Source organism: Diadema setosum, chromosome 22 (genome assembly GCF_964275005.1).
Source record: "Diadema setosum chromosome 22, eeDiaSeto1, whole genome shotgun sequence".
In the NCBI taxonomy this organism is placed as follows: domain Eukaryota; kingdom Metazoa; phylum Echinodermata; class Echinoidea; order Diadematoida; family Diadematidae; genus Diadema; species Diadema setosum.
The window spans coordinates 2464069-2479184 of NC_092706.1; the positions used below are offsets into that span (position 1 = coordinate 2464069).

The 15116-nt window shown below is 38.2% G+C and overlaps 1 long non-coding RNA gene across 1 annotated transcript; it reads right to left on the reverse strand.

The window, feature by feature from the left end:
- Nucleotides 1-1758: 1758 nt before the first annotated feature.
- LOC140245492 (uncharacterized) lies at nucleotides 1759-14644 on the reverse strand. Its single transcript, XR_011902347.1, has 3 exons — nucleotides 14602-14644; nucleotides 4358-4494; nucleotides 1759-1877 (listed from the first exon to the last, which is right to left on the reverse strand). It is a non-coding gene; the product is annotated as an uncharacterized lncRNA (long non-coding RNA).
- Nucleotides 14645-15116: the final 472 nt, after the last annotated feature.

The window sequence follows — 15116 nt, forward strand, 5'->3', positions numbered from 1 at the left end:
GAATAATTCAGGAATTATAACATAGGCATGTATTCAACTTACATGATAGATCATAAATGATGATAAATAATATTGTATATTGCATAATGTATTGTGATAAGCGCAGGAGAATAAAATGACGTATTTTCCTGTCCCGAAAATTGTTTGGAAGATATCAACAAATGAATTTCAAAGCACCCATGAATCAGATGCAAAAGTGTACGTAGTCATGATCGGCAACTTGCTTAGGTCCCGTCATATTTCTTCAGCATTTATACATAGAGCCAAACTTACAAAGATTGACCGCCATGTTTTATATTTTTACATTAATTACCTGTGCATCCAAGCCGGATGTTGTGATTCACTTCATTTTATTATACTTGATGTACATTACTTCATTGAGAAATATGAAAATAAATTGAATTGAATTGATATGATGGAAAATATGATGACATTAAAGACGGAAACACAGAGGAATCAATATCGGAATTAATGATAAATATCATTTATAAAGCGCTTATAACAACGTTTCTATAAGCGCTAAAGTCTCGTAATGTGGAAAAATTAGAAAGGAGACATTCAGTCATGAAGTAGATATATATAGTAAGATGAAACACTCTAATTGACGGTAAATGCGTACAAATATTTTTAATGAATTGTGTGCGTTTGTTATATTTCAGGTCCTCTATAAACATAATGGCTTGGTAAGAACTTTCTTAGGTTTATGCATCAGTTAGTCCACTTTAAATACATGTATACCGATATAATCTTTACAAGTATCTTTTATGATAACATAGACATATTTACATAAACACTACGCATATTTCTTCAATGATTTTTTTTTTTCAGACTTTTCTACGCTGTAATCTCTTAGAATTACCAGACAAAAATAGTCCGGCTATCATAATCTAAAACACAAAAATCCGATATGTTCAACAAGTTTACTACAATACAACAAGTTCAAATATAAAAAACTATATTCCTTGAAAGAAGTGCCAGTTTCATATTTAAACCGACCATTTAATTATTAAAAAACATCAGCTCTCTTTTGCAAAGTTTCGTTATACTTTATGAATGCAAGTAGAATTTCCTACTTTATAGAATCAGAGATTCGAGAATGAGATCATTATAGCAGCGTACACCAGTCGGATGCTACACTATCACATATTCGCAAGGGCCGAATTTACTCAAGGCAAATTAGAGTTAAGCCAGTTATTCCTTGCATGTAGAATAACTATAATTTTGCTGATGCATTATCTTCTCAATAACTTTACTATTAGAATAAATAACATTAAAATTAGACCAAGTAAAACTGAATATGTCGAAAATGCTTTTTTTAATTATGATAGCCTCTATTTCAAATGATATAGTCTTTCAATTGATCACTTTCTACCATTTATTCCATCTGCCAAAGAATAACAAGGTGAGGTGGTGAGAGAATTAATCTCATTCGAACGAGGTTGTGTCTCTCTCGGCGAATTCTTTTAGGTTTTATGAGGCAAGGTCTATCATTTTTTTTAAGTATCAACTATGAATTTATCGAGGGAAAGTGCAGCTGCAGATTACCTTTTGCTACCAAGGAAATATACGTGGGAGAGACCTCGTCCCCCAATAGCAGGAGAAGACTGAAGCACATGATTCACTCTGGATTCCACCGTGGCGTGTTTGGGCGTTTGACCCAGACCTTGTGCGTAGGGGTGGAGAGCTCCGTCATCTCTCATATTCTCGTATATGCTGAAATGGAACATCTCGGCTGCAGAATCAGTCCCAGAAAAGACTATGGGGCCATACGGCATAATCCTGGGGACGAGGTAGTCATCCACTTCGGACATGTCTTGCTGAAGCCGTGCTGATCCTGTCCCTAATACACGTGTTGAGCTGGGTGTGTGTTTGAAATGCTACAATCCCAGCAGGCATGTAAAGAGGTAAATATAGTCAAGAGTGTTTTTTACGTGATGTTCTTGTTTTTACAAGAGTGAAAGGTGACATATTACTTTTTATTCTCTAGCTTTCTGCATGTGGAATCAGTGTTACAGATGTGGTACATGTACTCAGATACGTGTAAACTCTCAGGTACAATTTTACTCCACTTAGGCGTTTGATCAGTGGGAAAATGACAAGAGAAATACAATTGAAAATTTAATCATAATGACGATGAATAGTTAGTGTCTCCTTTGCCCTCGAGATCATACAAACATGAATAATCTCATTCTCGTGTGTTTTCGAAATGAGCACGATTCTTCAGGAATGATTAATGCTACTGCTCTACCAGTATAGGCCCTTGATATTATTATTGCCCAGTATGTGTTGCCAGGTACCCATGTATACAGCTTGGTCGAGAGGGACATGGTGGGTAAAATACCTGTCCAAGGACGTACCAGGGAGGTGAGTCACCTCCCTGGACGTACCAAAAAGCGGGAATCGAGCTCGGGTCCCTCAGTTGGGAGTCAGGATAATCCACCAGCTCTGTTATCCACTATCAGTGACTATGCTATAGCGCCTTCATGTAAATGTTCTTGATTTATTACTGTATTGTAGTTCTATTTTTCCCCTACCAATGACAACGGGTTTCCATAGCTTAGCTTATCATAGATTGAAACTTGCAACTTGGACACTGTCTGATGTATCTATTAAAAAGACGTTGTCTTTCGAGAAGTTTCTTTCTCTGTTTGAAAACATAAAGAGAAGATTGCGGAAGGAGATCTGCAGTATCGCCAAATCCATCTGATGTGACTTCTTCGTGAATATAAACGAGTTCAAAACAGAATCGCAGATTGACGTTTGCTTTGAAGAGTTAGTAATCCTCTACAGACTTCATACACATGGTTATACAATCATGTAAGTCATGGGCTAATGACCAAAATCCTCATCTAACCCCTACACAACCTTCTCATCCCTCTTTAACCGATATCATTGGATTCAGGGATCAGGCATTTTGGCAGTTTGGCTTAATTTGATTTTTTTTTTTTTCATATGAGACAACAACGAAATGAAATATGCTTACATGTAACAGGACAAAGCAATATCAAAATTATCAAAATACAATTCAATGTATAAAATACTTACTACAAGAGCAAATGCAGTGATGTATAAGCAACAACAAAAAAAGACACAAGTGTGTATCTGAAGTAATAGCGGAATCAAAGGTCCTTTTTTAAAAGGAGTATGTAGGATGGTGAAATGATGAAATGGATCAACTAAAAGGAATGCCATGGTGTTTTTTTTTTTTTTTTTTTTTTTTTTTAGAATTTAATCTCTGAGTTTAATCTCAAAACGAGTTAAAACCACTCTCGTTCATTTGAGAATTTGCGATTGAAGCCGGTAAAAAAATAGACATTAATGACAGTCAATAGCTTTGACTTCATGATATATTATTAAAAAGGGTTTCATTCTGTGCTATGTAACAAAGGACTTAAATAGAAATGGCAAAAAATAGCGTTGAACCCCTTTTGCGATCAATTCTTACAGTGGTTATGACACTTGTGATTTAAATAATAACGATATGCAAGAATCCTACACAAGGGTCACAGCTTCGCTGAGTTTAATGAAGCAATAAAGTTTTCCTCAAGCATCAAGGTGCCAATATTGCAGTTATCCGAAGACTTGAATTGTAACTTGGTCCACACCATGTTGAATCTTTTTTTTTTTCATGAATGAAGTATTCAAAAACAAATACAACAGAGGCTTCATAAAAATATCATCCAAAATTGGAAAGTAATGAGATTTTAGGTTTGCATGCTGGCACATGGTAATGTTTCCCAGATCGCAAACAAAATCACCACTTGCAGAATTGTCACTCTGCATTTTGATTATACAAATGCAGCAATTTATTATTAATGCCCTATTTAAATGACTATTATATAACACAGTACATCTCAAACCAGTGGCATTAATACTTAATACTATTTGTTCCTAGAAATTGGAAACAACGGTATTTCACGAATAAAATGCACAGGCCTACAATGCATTCCACCAGGAGAACTAGGTATAAACAATGACTTTATGTCAATTTCATGGAAAGATGCACCCCGTCCTGTGGTTACAAAGAATTCTTACAAAGAAATGAATATATATATATATATATATATACATATATATATATATTATATATATATATATATATATATATATATATATATATATATGTGTGTGTGTGTCTGTGTGTGTCTGTGTGTGTGTGTGCCACACGCTTCTGAGATCTGTAAGGGTAGCCTCAATAAAATAAAATGATTACGAAACGAAATGATTTTTTAAAGAAATTAGAGAGCTGTCCGTCTACTTAGAAAATTCACTCATACACATTGTTTGTGGTCTTTACAAAGGGTTATAGGAATGTTATTGGAAAAAAAAAGTCTGAGACTGATTTGGCATACCACACCTTTGCCTTTATACGCATGACCGATATACGATGGTTACGTTGATAGTGGATACATGTTGCTATGGTGACGAGTAGGGACAGGCCGAGCAGAGAAGACGTGACGATCACACAAAACTTTAGCAGTTCTTTCTGTTTACCTGAAATAGTATTTGATTCCATTTTAAGAAACTCATATTCACTCACAACTGGACAACTATGCGCTGAATTAAGGTATGATAAGACTAATGTACTTAATTCTTTTCTCTAATACAGTTGTATATATATATATATATTACATTTCAGAAATTATTCAATACACAATCTGTCACTCACCAAAGAACGAGGAAAACCTTTAACAGATAACTTTATTTTGCATAACACGAGAGCAAAGATGAAGCTGAAAGGTCACCAAATTGATATGAACAAGAGTGAAGAAAATGAAAAAGAGCGGGGTAGAGAACGGGAGGACGGAAGTACATTGTATTTTGAATTGAGTTGAATTGAAATGGTGATTTATTGACGAACGTCCATGGCAGCCCGACGGTTGAAGTGCGGACATCTTAAAAACCAGTTAGAGTACATTGAAATATATATAAAGCAGAAATATAGATAATAAGATAATGACATCAATCAAAATTCAAAAACTATCCAATGTTATAATATGTATACAATGAAATTAATTTTTAGTACAAAACAAAACCAAATATTGGGGTTACAGTTTCTATTTATCATACATAGTTTAAAACTAGATATGTCGCTATGGCGACTGGTATGCCTCCGCCATAATGTATGGTTCTCCTATTACACTCTTAAAATAGTTAAACCAACACTGGGCAACATACTGTCCACACAACTATTGGTTAAAATCTGCCCAACTGATGTTGGGTAATGAGTTTGCAATGTGGTTGGGCAAATTAAATTGCCTATCAGCTGTTGACCAATCAGACTTTACCCAACTTTGCAATTTCCCAACCGTTGGTTATATTTTGAGTTGGGTAATCATTTGCCCGACCAATTTTACCCAATCAGATATTGCCCAACTTCCATTTGTCCAACTGTTTAGTAAGTTGAATTTTGGTTAATCAAAAATTTTTTGTTGAATTATTTGATGTATTGGTGTTTACCATAACATTGTGTATGTCAAGACATTGTTCATATCTAACCTATCATAATCCTACAGCTAGTCCTAAAGCCTATACCTACAAGTACATCTAGGCTTAGCCTACTGTGGCGAAAATGCGATAGGGCACCTTTAAAATATGCGGCTCATGCCCTTAATTTCTGAACATGTGTAAAAATCCCATAGAGTTTGCCCCCGTGCATTTCCAATGGAGAAATTGTATAGAAGGTTTTGGAACACCCTATAGTTTTGTGATACACCCTGTACAGAAACCAAGGTTAATGATGTCCAAAGTAGGGAAAAAGGCCAGAAGCCCTAGGGAAAAGGGCTCAGAAAATATTAAGTCATAGAAGTAGGGTAGTATAGTACTCCAATTCATGTTGATACATGATGGGTTAATAAGAAAGGATAAGTCACGTGACCCTGGCTCGAGAGGGTATAAATACCGCGAGCTCACTGCACAAGTTTTCAGTTGGGTTGGGGGGTAAGTGCGGGTCCACAGCACTCTCTCCTTTTTGGTAATAAACTATAGAATTAATGGGGAACCACACAGAGCTTAGCAGAGAGAAAACCATCGGTTGTAACAGCAGGAAGTACAATATAGCAATGCTGCACTGAACCGTATTTCGGACTGTCGTTTCCACACCAGCCTCCTTCTTGCAACTGGTAGTCTGTAATACTAGACCCTGTGAATGGGTTGCTGTATGGTTGATTGGGAGAATGATATGCCTGGGTTTCTAATGCGCATAGTGAGTCCGAATGCACGTATATAGACGTGGTGTATGAGATACATTTAGGCTGCATATGAGAGCTACATGAATAAGGTGCTGATGTGCTGCTACACATAGTACACATTATACCTGTATAGACACAAGAATTAAGGCTCTTGGACCGCTCCCCGGCTACGCTACAAAACTTGGTGGCAGCGGTGGGATTTTGGGAAGATTTTGAAACAGGCAATTGTAGTATGCAGGGATATACGTCAAGAAAAGCGTTTTGAAATCCCAAGATCCAGTGATACGAGCCCATACTATCACAATGGAGAATGTAGTTGGCAGTCCAGGCATGGAAAGCGATGAAACCATTTTTCAACCACAAGGCAAGCTAGATGAGGGAGGGCGTATCCTACAGCAAAGGCGGAGCTGCAAGATGTTCTAGCTAAAGACCATTTCATAGATGCGATTCAGGACCCTAATATCCGATTTGGAGTGTATAACGCTCATCCTACTTCACTTACGGAGGCTATTGGGGCTGCTGTAGAAGTTGAGGCTTTCCAAATAGCAGAGCGTAGGCGAAATTTCCCCCAAAGGAAACAGGTCCGTAACGTTAACGTTGGGAATAAGATGGGCAATGTAAAAGATGATGGAGCAGTCATTTCTTCAGATGCAGTGGAGAAAATTGTAGCTGCAGTTATGGCAGAGCTGTCAAAGGCAGGGGTGGCGAAAAAGACTGACTTCCACAGAGATTCTGAGCCAACACAAATGGGCGGGCGTTCATCTGGTTCGCCGAGATGCTGGAAATGTGGAAGACTTGGGCATTTGCAGAAAGAAAGTAAGAACCAGAGCCCCGGAGGTAGAATGCATGCACAACACGGTGGAACTGCAGAAAGTAGGCAGGGAAACTCAGCCCAGCCGAGTCCAGGGGTCGGGGACCGGCAGTAGATAGCTCACGGCCCCATACAGTGTTTACGCGCTTTTGCAGTGGAGAAACAGACGGCATCATTATACCTGTAGAATTCAATGGGCAAGAAATCCACTCTTTGGTAGATACGGGAGCAAATGCAACAATACTAAGTACAAGGGCGTTTGAGAAATTCGAACCAAATCAAAAGCCTGAATTACAGTGGACTGATGTAGACATGACCATGGCCAGATGGGGAAACCAAACCAATACAAGGGAAGGGCAAAATGAGCATCAAAATTGGAAATGTCACCCTGCGTCATGACATTTGGATAGCTGACATAGAGCCACAAGCAATAATCGGGATGGATCTGTTACAGCTTTTCAAATGTACGATTGAACCAAGTCAGAATATGGTTCGGGTTGGAGATGAAATTATTGATGCAGAGCAGCATGACTACCCAACCGTCTACACAGTGCGTTTAACAGAGACAATATAACAGGAGAAGAGATCGTTGTCCCAGGGAGATTAGATGGGGTACCAACCACATTACCGAATGGTATGATTGTGGAGCCGAATGAGAAGTTCGTGGAGAAATACCCACTATTAGTAGCTAGAGTACTAATAGGCACAGGCAGAGACACAGTCCCAATAAGGATAGCAAACGTCGCTGAAGAGACACAGACGATATACAAGAACACTAAGGTAGCAACATGTCAGGAAGTAGATGAGGTGCTAGTGAATGACGAGACTACAGAAGAGTCTATCAGAACAAGCAAAGACAACAGACGCAAGCAATGACGGAATCGGCGCAATACTCTCACAGGTACAAGATGGCCAGGAACGTGTTGTAGCTTACTTCAGCCGTGCCTTGAATAAAGCAGAAAGGCAGTATTGTGTGACTAGGAAGGAGTTGTTGGCACTCGTTCAGGGAGTGAAACACTTTCACTCTTACATCTATGGAGCAGAATTCCTGATACGTACTGACCATGCGGCACTTCGGTGGTTGATGGGGTTTAAAAACCCGGAGGGGCAAGTAGCACGATGGCTTGAACTCCTCGGTACTTATAACTTTCGGATCCAGCATAGAGCAGGAAATTCGCATGGGAACGCTGATGAGCTTTCACGTAGACCATGCGTGGACTGTAAGCACTGTGAACAGAAAGAGGCAAAGGGTTTTGCTTCGGATGATGAGCAGGAAGCTCATGGGACTAATGTCCGGGTTCACAGTGTGGGATACAGTCGGATCTGTCTGAGGACGCTCAGAACAGATGTGCTCTGGCAATGGTAGCTGGTGAGTTGGGCATGTGGCCGATGCTCAACGAAGAGACAGGCGTCTTTTCGGAAGGTTATGGCTTGGAAACAGGCAGATTATCGACCACCGTGGGAAGAAGTGTCACTGGAAGGACCAGAACTCAAAGCATATTGGATGCAATGGAACAGGTTGCATGTGAGGAATGGTCTGCTCTACCTTAGATGGGAATTAGTGAAGATGACCATGAAATCATCTAGCAACTCGTTGTACATGAAAATATAAAGGAGCTTCAAGATCACAGAATTTGATGAAGACATACTGGGATCGCAGGCAACGGGTCTGATGGACGAGACTGTGGCAGTGATCGTCCTCCGTCGTTAATACGTAGTGGTATTATGTCCAAATTCGGATGAAGAGTGGTAGCACCTTTCACTGTGTGTGGTTTAGCATGCAGACACTGGTCCACACTCATCCAACCCAAATTGTATCCTGATTTATTTTGGCAAACTTTGGTTTGAATGGGAACGAGTAGAAAAAAAGAAGAAAAAAAGACATTTTGGACTGTGTTATAAAACGAAGCTAGCCCCACGTCCTGGCTAGCTGCTGAGAACCAACGACACAAACCTGGGAAATGCAGCAGAGGATGATCAACGACACACACACTGGTTTTACAGCTGAGGATGATCGACCACACAAACCCCGGTGACTACCGTGCCCGTTTGAGAAGAAGAATTGATGAAGAAAATCTAAGATGTTAAATAATGCATGTAATGAGACATAGAAGAAGTTGGAGTTCTCGAAGAAGATGAAGAAGAGAAGAAGAGAAGAAGACGAAGAAAGTATAGACATAAGTCTAACTGTTGAATTGGATTGTTTTCAACCTGTGAGCCCGAATCATGGAGGTCCCAAATTATATTGTTTGGAAATGTTTGATTTTGTTCCCGGTTTACATAAATAAGAAATTGGTAGAAGAAGCAAATTACAGGAAAACCCAACTATGTCCTAACATTTCGGCATGGGAATGGGGAGAAATGCCCCACCAAAATTCAAACTCCATGATTCAGGATGTATATATGTACACTTTGTAAAATACATTTCCAAGTTTGTAATCTGCAAGCTCTGTTGACACCCAAAAGCTCATAGGGGAAGTACGAGATAATAGTGGGAATATAACTTGATATGTTTGATTTTTAATACAGTTGATAATGGAGGGAGTAATGACAAAACATTCCACACCAACCTCCAGGAGTAGGTTTCATTTTAAGGAGGGGGTAGTGTGGCGAAAATGCGATAGGGCACCTTTAAAATATGCGGCTCATGCCCTTAATTTCTGAACATGTGTAAAAATCCCATAGAGTTTGCCCCCGTGCATTTCCAATGGAGAAATTGTATAGAAGGTTTTGGAACACCCTATAGTTTTGTGATACACCCTGTACAGAAACCAAGGTTAATGATGTCCAAAGTAGGGAAAAAGGCCAGAAGCCCTAGGGAAAAGGGCTCAGAAAATATTAAGTCATAGAAGTAGGGTAGTATAGTACTCCAATTCATGTTGATACATGATGGGTTAATAAGAAAGGATAAGTCACGTGACCCTGGCTCGAGAGGGTATAAATACCGCGAGCTCACTGCACAAGTTTTCAGTTGGGTTGGGGGGTAAGTGCGGGTCCACAGCACTCTCTCCTTTTTGGTAATAAACTATAGAATTAATGGGGAACCACACAGAGCTTAGCAGAGAGAAAACCATCGGTTGTAACAGCAGGAAGTACAATATAGCAATGCTGCACTGAACCGTATTTCGGACTGTCGTTTCCACACCAGCCTCCTTCTTGCAACTGGTAGTCTGTAATACTAGACCCTGTGAATGGGTTGCTGTATGGTTGATTGGGAGAATGATATGCCTGGGTTTCTAATGCGCATAGTGAGTCCGAATGCACGTATATAGACGTGGTGTATGAGATACATTTAGGCTGCATATGAGAGCTACATGAATAAGGTGCTGATGTGCTGCTACACATAGTACACATTATACCTGTATAGACACAAGAATTAAGGCTCTTGGACCGCTCCCCGGCTACGCTACACTACATCCTAGACCTAGTAGGTATCAGGGATATTTCATTCACATATATAGGGCCATTTAGTTGTAATGCTTTAAGACATGGTTGCCATGTAGATTACACTTTTATTATAAAAATATGAAAATGCCTCATCAAAGGTACAAGTTGAAATTATGAATATCACGACAATAGTATTTGATAAATTTCTAATACATTTCAGAGTTTATTGAAATCATAAAAAACATTAACTTTAACAATATTTTATGTTTTTCACGAAGAGAATTTGAATAGCTTATGAATATTCATGAGCAAAAAAACAAAAACAAAAACAGTAGAAATCAATAGAAACCAACTGGTATCAACTAATATGAAAATTTCAATGTTTTAGTTAATGGGTTTTAATCTGGAATGAAGTGGTAAGCAAGTCCAGTCAGGTATATGGGTTTCAAATTGTGTCATCTAACTATTTGCACACAAACCGACATACACACGCATGTACACACACACACACACACACACACACAAAGACACACAAAACACAAACTAGCAATATTGTAGGAGTATCCTGTAGTTTGCTACCACAGACAGATACTCCCACAATGTTGATTTGTAACCTATCCGGTGTTGACGGAATAAATGGAAACGTAAGAAAATTAGGTCAAAATACGTCCACAATGTAGCTCTTGCTTATATATATATATGTATATATATATATATATATATATATATATATATACATATATATACATATATACATATATACATATACACTCAACAACAACAACAAAAATAAGTTCCCCCCTAGCATTTTTGGATATATCTCAAATAATATTTTACCGATTTTCGTAATTCAAACGGGAATGGATATTGAATTTTATTACTCATAACATGAATGACTTATTGCCACCAGATATCATTACTGGTGTGAAAAAATGCATTTTATGTCAAAATGCATGGGAACAAAAGTTGCACTTAAGGTTATATGAAGCATATTATCTGCATTTCTAATGCAAGTTAGCAAATGACCGTTTCAAATTGTTATGTATGAATTTCTTCAGGTACAATGTACTTCCCTATTTAACAGATGTTATGCATACTTTTTTAAACAATAGGCTTTTTCAATATGAAAATGTTAATCGAAGCCATGTGTTTTTTAATTCCAATTTGGGTTGATCACATCAATGTGCTTATGGCCATTTTGCATCATGCTGCGTCTGCAAATTTTTGAAAGAGGGAGAGCTACAGCTTTCTTTGAAGCTGGGGTTCCGGTTTAGGAGGTGGCCAGGAGACTAGGGGTTTCGCCCAATGCCATAAGGAAAATTAGAGCAAAGTTTCAGGAAACTGGATAGGTCAAAGATCTGCCAAGAAGTGGCCGACCAAGTATTTGTGTAAAAGTCAATGCAAATCACTAAAGTGCAACTTTTTTTTTCGATGCATTTTGACATAAGATGCATTTTTTCACACCAATAATGATATCTGGTGGCAATGATATGCCATTCATGTTATGAGTAATAAAATTCCCCATCCATTCCCGTTTGAATTTGTTGTGTGTGTGTATATATATATATATGAATAGTTTGTTTGCAAAAACCGATAAGTCCACTTTTAAAGATTTTGAGTTACAGTCTCTGTCATAAAGTACAAAATAACACCTTTTAAATGATATATTGGTCACTACATATAAAGGTATATTTTTGAAGTTATGGTCAAAAGAAGCACAAATTTTCTTATTATTCTCTTTATTTTTCTTGACCTTTATAATCGCAAATATGTTCATTTGGCAAATATGGACTTATCGGTTTTTGCAAACAAACTCTTCATATATATATATATATATATATATATATATACTGTGTATATAGACAATACCGTGTCTTTGTGTGTGTGTGTGTGTGTGTGTGTGTGTATTCCCCCTCCCCCCCCCCCCCATTCCTAAAACGGAGAACACCCTATAGTAATTCTTGGTACCCCCTACAAAATCGTAAGGTTCGGCCATCCTTCCATACGTAGGCCTATACCACACACACACACACACACACGCACCGTCACATACATACACACATACACACGTACACGCACAGACTTTTTTACTTGTCCATGAAAATTTACCAACTTAGAAAGGAACGTAACAAAATTACCCAAGTACTGATAAGAAATACCCAGGCTTAATGTGCAAAATAATGTTGGTAAAATTCTATAAGGCGAATTTCTCCCCAAGTATCAGTTGCGCAACAAAAATTACCCAACACGCAAAGGGAATGCGTCACTTACACAACAGCGGGGCACAAAGTACCCAACTCTCCATTACCAATTCTGTTGGTAAATATTCGCTCAATATCTAAGTAAAAATAATTGCCCAATGTTGGTTTAATCATCTAAAAGCTCAATTAGGCGATAATTGCCCAGAATGATGATTTTTTTTTTTACCAACAAACAATTACCCAACTAAATTTACCCAATATTTTAAGAGTGTACGTCTACAGTACAATGTCTAGACAATGTGCAGTTTTACATAATTGGCAATGTATTAAAGTGACAGGGCCCTGTTTTTTTTTTTTTTATGAAGAGTTAAAATTGATTATCTAGTTGATTTCAACTGCAAGTCTATGGCAGCATGTGTAGTAGGGAAATTTAAAATCGATTTTATCTTTTGATAAAACGAGGCCCAGGTTTGTCACAAATGTGTTGAATGTTCGCTTTCCTTTGATAGGTTTGATTGGATGAATGTCTGAGAGTGCAGATATCTGGGGATGTGAGGATATTTACTTTACTTTTGACCCTATGCCTTGGAGCAATTTTCAAGGTACGGAGAAAAGGTTAGTGTAATTTCAGTTCTAAATAGCAAAATGTAAGCATTTTACGTGGCTATTGACCCTTGCCTTTGACCCTGGTGAATTCCCAAAAGAATCACTGTCTGGTAGAACATGCATAAATATGTACTAAGTTTCATGATACCTTGAGTCACTTCTGAGATAATTTATGCAGGAAGAAGTGAAATTTAGCACTTTCACTTGACTTTTGACCTTTTAATCTTTGACCTTTTTAACAAGAAACTTCCCAGAGAATCTCGATAGGGTAACACATATATTCATTAATTTTCAAGAAAAATCCCGCAGGTATTGCATGGATAAGGGAAATAGGAAAATTTCTAGGAGTTGAACTTGACCTTTAACCCATAACCCCAAATTCCCTAGATAATCACTGCCATTCAGTAATGCATATGATTTAAGTTCCATGAAGATACCTTGAACCATTTGCGAGATTTGGAGAAAAAAAGTGAAGTTTTGAAATTTTCACTTGACCTTTGACCTTATGATCCGAAACCCTCTCTGGAGAATTTTTATTTGGTAGTACACGTATACACTAAGTTTCAAGAAAAAGAAAAAAAAAAAACTTCAGGCATTGCAAAGATAAGGGGGAACGGGTGAATTTTTTTTTTTTTATCTTGACCTTTTGACCTTGAGCATGAGCACCCAAAAGTTGATTGGCACAACTTTGCCCACTAATACATATACATGCCAAGTTTCATTAGGATACCTCAAACGGTTTTTAGTTACACTATCCACAAAATTGAATATGGACGGAAGGACGAAAGGACGGACGGAAGGACGAACGGACAGACCGACGGACAACCCGAAAACATAGTGCCTCTGGCGACACTTCGTGGCGGAGGCATAAAAATACCGAAGGATTAATGCTTATAATGGCAATTTTCTTCTCACTTTACACATCGTCAAAAGGCTGTATAAAATTCAGAAATGTGCAGGAATAGCATTAATGTTAATGTAGTCTATAGATATGTCAAGCCAATGCCCAGAAATGATTTAGGAAACAAACATCCTTGGAATGCAATAACAACGCAAGATGTGCAGTTTTGATAAAACATCACATGGAATTGCATCTCCCTTGTGTTAACCTGTGCGTCTGTTCCTCGTCAATACCTATATTTTTAAGTTCTAAATTTCACAGACATAAATATCATCTCCAATGTACTTTTGAATGTGGGAACTCCCAATACTGCGTGTAGGCCATATATACTCCAAACATATGTATAATGAGCAAGTGATGGTATACGTATATGTTTTGAAGTTGGAATCACAGAAATGTGTAAAAGTATAAAACCACGATACACGTGATCACGTATACGTTCAAATCACGTACCCAGTTCCGCAAGGCGGAGCTTCCCTGTAGTTCCCAAGGAAGAGGACTTACCGCTCATGATTTGTACGTTTGTTGTAGTCGTTGTTGTTCCTTTTGTTTCTGTCCTAGGATTGGTCGTTGTCATCTTGGCCGGTGACACTGAAAAAGTTTAAACACTTTAGAACTACTGTTTAGGACACAATTCGCTATTATATTGATGAAATTAGGGTTCCTCAGTAAATCTCTCTTTAATACCAGGTCCAGTCTCCGTAAGGAGGTACGCAAAAGCACGACTGTCAAAAATAAACAAGCAACGCCATGCCGTTCCTTTTAGCCACTCACAAAGTGTGGTGGTATGGAGAAAAATAAACGTAATGGCAAATCGGTCATTTTGACACAAATTTGCTCCCAAAAATTGAGAATAAAAGAGATATAGTATGTTGCATAGCACGTGGACTACAAACTTACCATCGTTTGCAAATTGAAAGGCTGTTACTTCAGCAGAAAATCCCGTCTCTCCCGATTTGAAGCTACTGACGAACAGCAGGTGAATATGAGAAGTCTTCGAGCGGTAATGGAACAAATCG